Raw genomic sequence first — 10,654 nt, 5'->3', positions numbered from 1 at the left:
TCTCTGCTGTACTCGTTAGGTGTTCAGCCTTTGCAGGATTCAATTCCCACCGATTCAGCCTAATTTCCCTCTTCTGACAACTGCACTATGCATGCATGCCTGCCCGGTTTTTAATATCGAAATATCTTGGAAAGTCTGCCAAACGATGACCAAAAAAACCTAATTACAATCAAAATCAATGAAAATTTCCTTTTTTAGTAATAGGTTTGTCACCCAAAATAAATTCTGAAAAATCTTAATTTTTTTCTATTCTTAATGCATCTCAGCACTCTTAGGGTAGTTTTAGTCAATTAATTAAAATTAAGTTTTGTACGTTATCATCAAAACTAAATTTCTATTCACACGTGCCACGACAGAACTAAAGAAAGAAACTAATCTACTGAATTAAGATACGTTATTCAACATTTTTAACACCTTAAAATCATATAAATTTTGTTAAGACCTTAAAAATTAATATTCTGAGTAATTGTATGTTAAGTTACATACAAGTAGAAAAGTATGGATACACAATATGTATTCCTGCTCAAGCAAAACTAAATTCCATATTTAATAAAAGATACAGGTTTTGAAAAGGACATTTTATTGTGTTCTAATTCTTGACAACAAGTCTTTCTTTAAGAAAAGAACTGAATAGCGCAACTAATTTTTTTTTTTTTTGCATATTATTTTCAACTTAAACTCAGAGTTTTATATCACTTTGATTTAAATAGGTCTTTTTCCATTTTTCAACCACTGGAAAATCTACCTATAGTTTCATCATTCAGATATTGCATGGCCCATAATTTTCTGTCAGGAAGGTAAATCTGAAAGCTTTGAATAGTGCCTTTTTGAAAACGGGTATTTGGAACGTGATTAAAGTATATAAAATACTGCATAATTCTGCCATTTTCATGAGATGTACTTCTTGTTCCCAAAAGAGGTGTTCCTGGCATTTTCCAAGGTGTGTGACCTGTGTCAAAAAGACCGCGAGGTCTGCCAGTTCATTTCGGAATTCATGGAGTAGGTGTGGCATGGGAATTCATTTTGCTGCTCCTAAATAGGCATCGTGCCTTTTGGACTTCCCTTCTTCCTGAGCCATCAGGGCCAGACAGACTCCTCTGACATCGCGTCTCTTCCAAAATGAAAACAGCAAAACAAATCTGTTGAGGAATCTGGTGCCAAGCCCTTGTCTGCTTGGAGCCCTGGCTAAGGTTGGGTGGGAAGCCACCCTCGGTCATAAGCAGCTCACAATTCCGCTCTATCCAGGGGAACGACCATGCAGGCCTAGAACAGCAGGCACCTTGTACTTGGAAGGGGAAAAAAAACCATCTCTAACACCAAGCCACATAAATACTTCAGGAAATAACTTTATCTGCGCATCTGCAATCTCATCTTCTGGCCAGTATGTTTAATCAACAGATTTTTATTCCGTCCTCTGCATTTGTCAGAGGAGCATTGAGTGTTGGCATGTTAGCTTAGCATATATGCGCTCTGGCTGGTTAAAGAAAAGCAGTTCTGGCATGCTAGCCCCAAATCGATGGCATTTTTACTACCCCAGTGATGTTCTGCACACATAGTTACGGGGCTAAAAACCAAAAAAGAAAAATTAATTTAGTACATTTCCTAAATGAAGGTGGACCTTAGTACTCTTGTTTCTCTAACACAGTATGGGAGGCAAACTGGAAAAGCTACAGAAGAATGATGGCTCTCAAACACAATTATTTCCCCACGTACTTAGTACTTATTTGCCCTAAAATCAAAGATAATTAATATATTCTCTATATATTTTCCAGATGCAATAAATATATTTATTTTCCAGTTATGTTAATTTTTTGATGGAACTGTGTGCCTCACTACAACTTTTACTGTGCTCCGTGTGGTCAAAATAGATTAAAAGATTGCTGCCCTCTGTATCATAAAGATAGAAGAAAACTCTGTGTGTGTGTGTGTGTATACATATATGTATAAATAAATCCACCTAACAGTGAGGTCTAATAGGCGGTGAAATGATCTTCCGAGGAAACGGCAGACTTAAAATGAAACTGGAAAAAGCATAAGTAGCCTAAAACAGAGGGATGGTCCTGAAAGAGATATACAAGATGAATTAGGTCATCTTTTTTATCTCTATATTCAAGTAAAATATCAGTGAGAATATAAAATCCAATAATTCTGCACACAAATGTCATGTCATATGCAATGTAATGCTTTAATCCTATTATGTCTAAAATTTAATTGCAGTTTTTCAGAGAAATTGAGGGAGGGAGAGCCCTCGGTGTACATACAGATTAGATCCAGTCTCCACTCAAACAAAGCAGCAAATAAATAGGCCATTCAGGTCTCAGTTTAACAACCCCCATTAAAAGATAGGCATGTTTTCACTTGGAAACTCCAAAGAGTGACTCTGGCTTTTTAAATGCAAAAAAGATGTCCCTGGTTATCGCTACAGATGAAAATAAAAAAAAAAATGAAATTAATACTTGGGAAATAGTAGGTTTGATTTCTGCTTCTCTGTAAGGCAATTTTCATTTCATACATATCCAATTAATATGCTCCATTTCCAATATGTGGATATGTTGTTCCACTGTAGCTGAAATTTTCTTTCAGCTCTACTTTTACTAAGGAAAAGAAAGTTCCAGTACATACGGGGGCATATTGTCACTGATAAAAATTGCCACCGTTTCATTAACATCATTGCAGCAATAACAGAATGGAGCAGCTGAGGATGAGCCCCATAAAGTCGTGCTCAAAACTCAGCAGAAGAAAAAAGGAGTAGTCACCACGTTTGGGTGAGTTGTCTACTTCAGCGGTAAACCTCAGCTCAGGAGCTCTCTGCTGATTCGAGTTTGCAACGTTTCTGGTAGGAAAGATCTCAGCTGGCTTGTGAGCCCTACTGCCACAAACAAGATTTACGATCAATCGAGCCAATTTTGCTTTTTGATGCTTGTGATTTTGTTTCTGCGGAGGCAAGGTAGCAGGATGCTACACGGCGTCAGCGTAAGATTGGGTGCCCGCTCACAGACATCTGTACCGGTCTTAGGGCCTCGGCAGTGGTTTTTAAGTACCCTTAGTTCAGAAATTTAAAATATTTCCATATGAAATCTTTGCTTATTATTTGGGCACCCCAGACAGGCCGGAGGAGGTAAGGAAGACAGTTCTCAAGTGCTGTAAGGCAGCTCCAGTTTTCCGTTAAGATTTTTGTGACATCTACGGTTCCCTGACATAATGCTAAGGCGCCATATAGAGCATACGTGGCCTTACAAGGAAAGAAAACCAGGCAGGTTGCATATCAACTTTCTGTTCAGTTGGCTCTTTTCAGTTTTGCTATTACTTGTGCTCTTCTGAGACTAATCCATCTACCTTTTTGGCAAGCTGTGTCAATTTTTAAACGGTTTTCTTTACTTTTCCACACCCACAGTCTGCCCATCTACAGCAAATGAGACATTTTCTCAGCGGTACAGCAAGCTCGGAGGGTAGAAATACTCACAATATAATGACATAATGATATGAATAGCAAATCTGACTTTTACCATCTCTTTCTCATTACAGATAACAGATTCATACCTTGGAACAAGCAACGTAGATCTCAGAAGTTTAAAAATAACTTTAGTTAACATTTAATAAGAATACTTTGGTATAAGAGCAGCCTGATAAACACTCACTCTGAAAAATGTATTGTGCAACCACTGCTAGGGGACACATTGGTTTAAAATAAATACCCATCTCCTTTACTTGAGATGGTAGCAGAAGGTAACAGTGGAACTGGAATCAGATGGTCATCTGGGCACTTCCATGAAAAGGCTAGTGGCCAAAATCTACATCCAGTTGGTTATTTCAGCCCAGAAACAGAATTTGCCAGAAATCTCATGGCAGAGCTATTCAAATACGATAGCGCTGCATTTCTAGAAAACCACAACAGCTTACAAAAGTGTCTAGTGGGATTTTGAAGGCTATTTATTTACCTTAAATGTTATAGAAATAGCTTTCTGAAGGACCAACGGCTATATAAAAATCATGTTAAATCCGCTAAAAGATGTCAAATTTACAAATTCAGAAGTCACAAGGTAATACAGCTGGCTATTCGAGTAAGACACGTAGAGCTAAGGCCATTTCTTAACAACTGCCTAAAACTTCGGTTTAAAGAGAGAAATCAAGACCTGTTGATGCTCCCTTTTGGAAGGGAGCAACGATTTGAAATTCAATTTGAAACTCAATTGAGAGCAGACCTGGAATGCGTATGTTTATTTAGAAACAGTACGGCACCGAGACTCTGGTGCATGCTGAATTTAGATGACTACTTTCAAGCTTCACTTTAGTTTCTATTTACAGCACAGAAAACCGGGAATAATCTGCAGGTATAGCAGACAACTGTTTAGAACCCATCAGCAACATGGAGTCCTGTTTTAAAACAAATTAAAAGCTGCCTCTTGAAAGCTGAATGCCACAAAACATAATTTTCATGGTATGCACGAGCGTTAGATTGCTCCAATTAAACTTGTAAAAAAAAAAAAAAAAAGCTCTTTAAGAAATTGTCTCAGGTATTCTAGTTATTATTCATGTGTTCCAGCATTGTGGCTTATCCTACTTTTTAAATGAAACAATGGATAAAAGTTGCTACCCTTGTGAACGTGAGTGATTAAACAATTTCAGAGAGGAACGTGTGAATCAATTAGATTCAGCAAAAGAGGTCCTCAGTATCCGAATATTAAGGATACACTGAGACAACGTGTCAAAGAACACTGCTGACTCCAACATTTTTCTAAACAAAGCACTCAACATACACCATCCCCGCTACGAGATATACAACTGCATTTATACCTAAATGCCACACACCCAAGGATATTCAGATTAATTAACTATGTTGCCTACAAATATTTCACTTCAGAAAAAAATTATTTAGTCCAAAACTGTATTTTTGTCAATAAGTTTAAGATGAAATTGTTTTCCTATACATTTTCCCAAAGGAAAGCTTGGCTATCATAAATTATTATATTGTTAAAAAGGTCTCGAATAAAACCAAATTATAATATCTCATGCTGCTCATCCTTTGGCTTCTGTCCCAGCACAGGGTCATGGCTCTGTACTGAAGACACAGTGGCATAATAAAACTGCCTGGAGACATTGAAATGCTTACTGTACAGCAAGCAACTACATATGACTTCTCCTTAATAAAAAAAAAATAAAATAATAAAAACAAAACAAAACAAAAAAATCACTTGAACTTATTGATGGAAGATTCCAGGGATTAAGTGAATCTACAGTGAATAGCACGAAGCTCTCAAAGGCAATGGTATTCTCAGAATTTGTACTATGGATCTGGCTAGAATTATAAAACCACCCTGGTTCTTGGAGGGAAAAACACATCAAAGTCATGTCATGGCTGTGTATGAATAGGTCACTTATATTTGTTTGGATGAAAAAAGATGTTAACGAATAACTTTAAATGAGCATATGAGATAGGGTTACAGGTGCAGAAGTGTTAGGGGTTGTTCCCAGGCGTTTATATTTTTTATACTGTTTTAATACTCTTCATGGTATGTATAGGTATATTACATATTGGAACACTGTATTTAGCAGGTAATAAAAATATTCAAATATGGAGTGTGGACAGTGTAGTGTAGTCCTGCTGATAAAGCAGTATTATGAATTGTTAAAACTTGATATATTCCGCTCTACCATCAAAAGAATAGGCCAAAAATCACACTCCACAAGAAGCGTGGCCACTGCTTCTGCTCTGTAGCCTGTAGATTTTGCAGAGAGCTGGAAAGCATGGAGAAATGACCTCCTGCTGCCAGAAAACTCTTCCTGTGGCTTTCAAGACTATTGGGCCACTAATATCGCGACGGTGCTCGATGGAAACATCTGCTGACATGGCTTGGCCAGTACCTCGGAGGGCCAGGACTTTAGGGTAAGATAAAGATATAAATATGGTTTACAAAGAGCAGCAAAGAGCCGCTCCGCACTCCACAATTAGGGCGGCCATCCTAGTGCACGCGGCTGGTTTTCCCCAATCCGAGGGTATTATGCTTTCCCAAACGAGATCCATGCTTTATCGAGCGCTTGTAAATGAAGGAGATATATACATGTGTTATCTGTGCCGACACAAATCTATTATGAATAAGTATAAGGTACATTCACTCATAATCTGTTTATGGTGTTCGAGAAGAGAAACAGCGTGGAAGCAGCAGCCTACCCTTCCTCAGGGAAATCTCCCAAGGCAATAAACCGATTACTAATATTTTTTTAATTTGGTGGGGCTTTGTGAGCAGATATGTAACCTGAAGTCCTGCTTGCACTGAAGTTTCACTGACACGGTAATGGCATTACGTTGGTAAGCAGCACAATAAAACGCTCTAAAAGCAATTAACTAAAGTGCATGCTAGTACCATGCTGCTAGACACAGATAGAAGGTCAGCCTCCCTGAGATTTTCATTTCATGGTCACACGTTGCTTCAGTCCGTTCACCTGATTTTCCTCCATCTGCCCTGGAGCTACCCGAGATTTGGCTGCGCGCCCCTGCCTGTGCATCAGCTCAGGGTCCCAGCATAAAGTCAGTGATGGCTCCCGAATGTCTTAAGACTGGAAACTTATGCTTCTTCTCACATCCCCCACACCACTTTCACCAGGTCGGTGTCGGTTGGTTAATAGGGTAGCACAACAGAAATCGTTCAGCTCCAGGAGACCCAATCCTACCAGCAGACAGTGACTGTATGAGAGGAGGTCAACTGCATTTAACAGAGAGAGGAGGGGGGGAAAAGGAACAGAAGCAAGGCTTGCGCAGATTCAGAACACAGGAGGGAAGATCTCTCCCTGCTTTAGCAAAGGAAAGGAGGCTGTACTCCCTTATACACTCCCTTTAATTAAACCCTGAGGCCTCATTATATTAAGCACATACTCTCAAAAGTAATAAGCTGGATCTACAAGTCATCCCATTGCCATTGACACCCATCAGACTGGGACACTGGGCTTAGATTTGATTTGAGAAAAGTTACGGGGGAGGGAAAGGGTTCAAATCCTTCTAACTGTTTGATGTAATCTGCAGGATGAATTTTCAAATAGCATATATCAATATGGCTTTCACACAGGGGAAAGGGTTTGCATGCAAAAAGCACTTGCTTCACATGGCATTTTAGGGGGTTGTTATCTTCTGACATTTAACATTGGCTTCTTAGTGGCAGCTGTAATAATTAAACAAGACTGACAGGTCAAGTAACTTGTCCAAATAATATCAGAGAAGACCCTCTGCTTTCTATATTCATAAGAGGAGATCTGCTGGAGGCAATTATTTGTCATGATGGAAAGAATTAATTAACTGTGACCCATTAACATTTCATCATTAAAATTATGCAAAAAAAAAAATCAAAATAATAGCTCATCTGATGATCCTGAATTCTATAGTTCCAAACTCAAGAACAAGTGCCTTGCAATCGGCGAGAGATGTTCTCAAGCCCTGGAGGGATTCAGTAAGGGGTAGTGTATATGATGCTGGGAAGTTAGAAAGACAGCTCAGAGTAGTAGGAGAGGAAAGCTTGGATTTCAGCAAGTGATGACCATGACCAAAAATCAAAAGAAGCATCCTGTGACCTCCCTACAGCCACTTCAGAGAAGTTGGAAAAATCCTGCCATCGTAATAGATCCAGTATTTTGCAGTAGAGAAGACCCTCTTTCTTAAGTCTCCAAAGCACTTTAAAATCCTTAATTAAGGATCAACAACAATGATGGATGAGAATGCAATAAAAAAAAATAAAAATAAAAAATCAACTGTCTTTTGCTACTGAAGGACCACAAAAGAAACGTGGATATGTAGCCATGGAAGTCAGGAACAATGAGAACAAACATAGAACTAAACCAGATTTCTGCATTACTACAGCACAAATGGAACAGTGTCATGAAAACATTGAACAAGGACCCTACTGTACATTGGTAGAGCATTCCCAAAGAGCATGGCCATGTGTTCATTAATGACCCAAAAGAAGAAACTGCCAGGTAATGCTATTAAGCAGTATATTTGAGTCGAGTCCCCATCCCTGGAGTGTTTAAAAGACATCTAGATGGGGTGCTTAGGGACATGGTTTAGTCATGGACTTGGCAGTGCTAGGTTAATGGCTGGGCGTGATGATCTTAAAGGTCTTTTCCAACCTAAACAATTCTATAATTTCCATTTCTTTGGGTTATTTCACATAAGTATTGACTTGTCTCATTCTGTTGGTAAGGTAGAAAAAAAAGGAGGATTGAACGAGCCTAACTTGTAGGAGACCAAGAAGGTGCTGAGTTGCTAAAATGTAATAATTCTAGGGTAACCTAGGAAAGCGATTTTTTTTTAAATTAAAAAATATAAACATTTTCTTATAGTAATTTATAACAGCTGTTTAATAAAAAGCAGGAAAAAAATCTGTAATAAAATATAAACTGAAGAATGAAAAGGAAATTCATTATTTATTCATTTCTGTTACCGCCCTCTCTGTCTCTAGAAGTGTAGATTCTGTTGCCAGTCATCTTAATGTAAGCTCAGCTATTTTACCCTACGTATAAATAATGAACCATAATGATGGCTACATGACAATCAAGACAGATTATAGGATTTTTTACCCGGGCAAAATAAGCGATGTATTTTTTAAATTTATTAACAGGTTTTATACGAATGAGGGGGAAAAAATAGGAGCAAATAATTGTCCTGAGTTATCTTGTTAAACTCGACACATGAAAAAGGACAAATGTTTGTCTGCTATAAAATGGAAGGTTGCGAGTTACTACGACTGAGAACTAGCATATAATTATGCTTAAGTCCTTAGGTAGTCACTTAATTGTCAGGTCAATTCCAGTCCTATCATAATGAGGAACAGACAAAGAAAAAAAATATGTCAAAAGATTAAAAATCTTTTTAACTGACCCTCAGAGATAACAAATGGAAGCGAGCTGTGGATTTTGATCTGAAGAGAATTGTTCACTGGCTGATCTTTTTGATTAAGTCCTTTAGGCAAGGAATAACTTCTTTTATAATGTGACATCTTGAAGACCATCCTTTACTCATAGAATAATAATAAAAACTTCACACTTTAGTAACATTTCTAGCCACAGGAACATAAAGCAGTTAATTAACATCAATGGAAAGCATTCCACCAAAGGACTTAAATAAATAGCTATCATAAGTCACAGAATTTTTTGGAGATGCAAAATATGTTAGAAAGCTGTGCAAATTATCTCATGATCTGGTAATAAAGAGGCTCTATAATTAAACTGCTGCCATTGTACCTTCAGTGATATTTCATATATTGTCTTGGAATAAAGGAAAAATGTTTTTCTTATCAACCCGATGAACTTTGGCTAACACACCAACGGAGGTTATTCCCGTCTTTCTCTGAAGCAGCTCACAGGTCTTGAAATTGCTCCTTGCCTCCCGCCAGAGACACACACTATCCTTACAAATGATTCATGATTCAGCAGCGTGCTGGAATCCTATTCCAGGATCTTAGCCCCACCACGCTGGACTCCTACAGACGGGGGCTTCATCACATGAGCTGAGGGAGCAGCCATGTGGGGCTGACAAACCAGATTTGCAGGAACAAGTACTGGTAATTTGCTGGGCAGGGCTTTATAATTTTTTTCCTTATATCACGCTAGGTAAGTGACAAAGAACCTACCAGAGAACATATGTTCTCTTTTCAATGACAGACAAAAGAGACAGATTGAGGAGAACTGGCAAGTAATGGGGAAAAAAAAAAAAATTAGTTGCATACTTCAGTTTACTGGGGTGGGAAATATCCCAGCTGCAATGCAGCGTGGTCATACGCCTGCACTCCCATGGGTGTCTCTGTAATCTTTCTTTTAAATACTCCATCATGCAAAATTGTTCAGTTTTTAGTCTCCACAGGAAGTTGTGTAAATCACAGAACGATTATTTTCATAAACTCTGATCTTCCTAAATTTGTCAGGTTCAATACAGTATAGCTCTACAGATTGTTTATGTTCATTTTTTCAAAGGCTGCTTTAATCAGTTAATACAGCGTCATGCTTACGCCTTCTACAATTCTGAATTTGATCACATTTAGGTAATCTTTAATCCTGTGAAGTTCACAGGGACGCTGGAAGCATACACAACACGTCACTGTGAAGCTACAAGTGTTTCATCCTTCATTAGCCCCATTTGCCTTATTGAAAATCTGCTCATTGCCCAAGAAGGTCTATAGCTCCAGCTGGCATGGATGTGCCACTCGAGCCACCTGGGTCCTGGTCATTAGTGTACTGTCCACCATTTATAACCACACACACGTAGAAAGTTCAGGACCCACCCAAAAGGTCTACGTGCTCCAACTTCACAATACTCAAAAGTTTTTTTGCTTTGCATTGCAAAAAAATCTCATTTTTTAACTGGAGGGTAAGCCAAATAAGAAGGGAATTTCCCACTTACAATGTGGCTACAGCTAATTTCAAAACACTAAAGCTTGTGACCAAAAAGCAAATTTCATTCAGCTAAACTCACCCACGCTCCCAGCACACCTTCTTGCCAAAAAAATCAAAGACTCTAATAACAAACTAACCAAACATTTCGTATATGATATTCAGTGACACTGTATTTCCTACATTTACTGCGTCAATATTTGTTCCTTTTACTTTTAAATCCACAGCTGACAAGACACACTGCTTGGTGGACCTTGATATTTCTGCTGATTTTGTGGTA

The sequence above is a fragment of the Egretta garzetta genome, unplaced genomic scaffold, assembly GCF_000687185.1.
Source record: "Egretta garzetta isolate BGI_Z169 unplaced genomic scaffold, ASM68718v1 scaffold429, whole genome shotgun sequence".
NCBI classification, from domain to species: domain Eukaryota; kingdom Metazoa; phylum Chordata; class Aves; order Pelecaniformes; family Ardeidae; genus Egretta; species Egretta garzetta.
The sequence above is the reverse complement of the archived record's forward strand: the minus strand, read 5'-3'. Positions refer to the sequence as shown.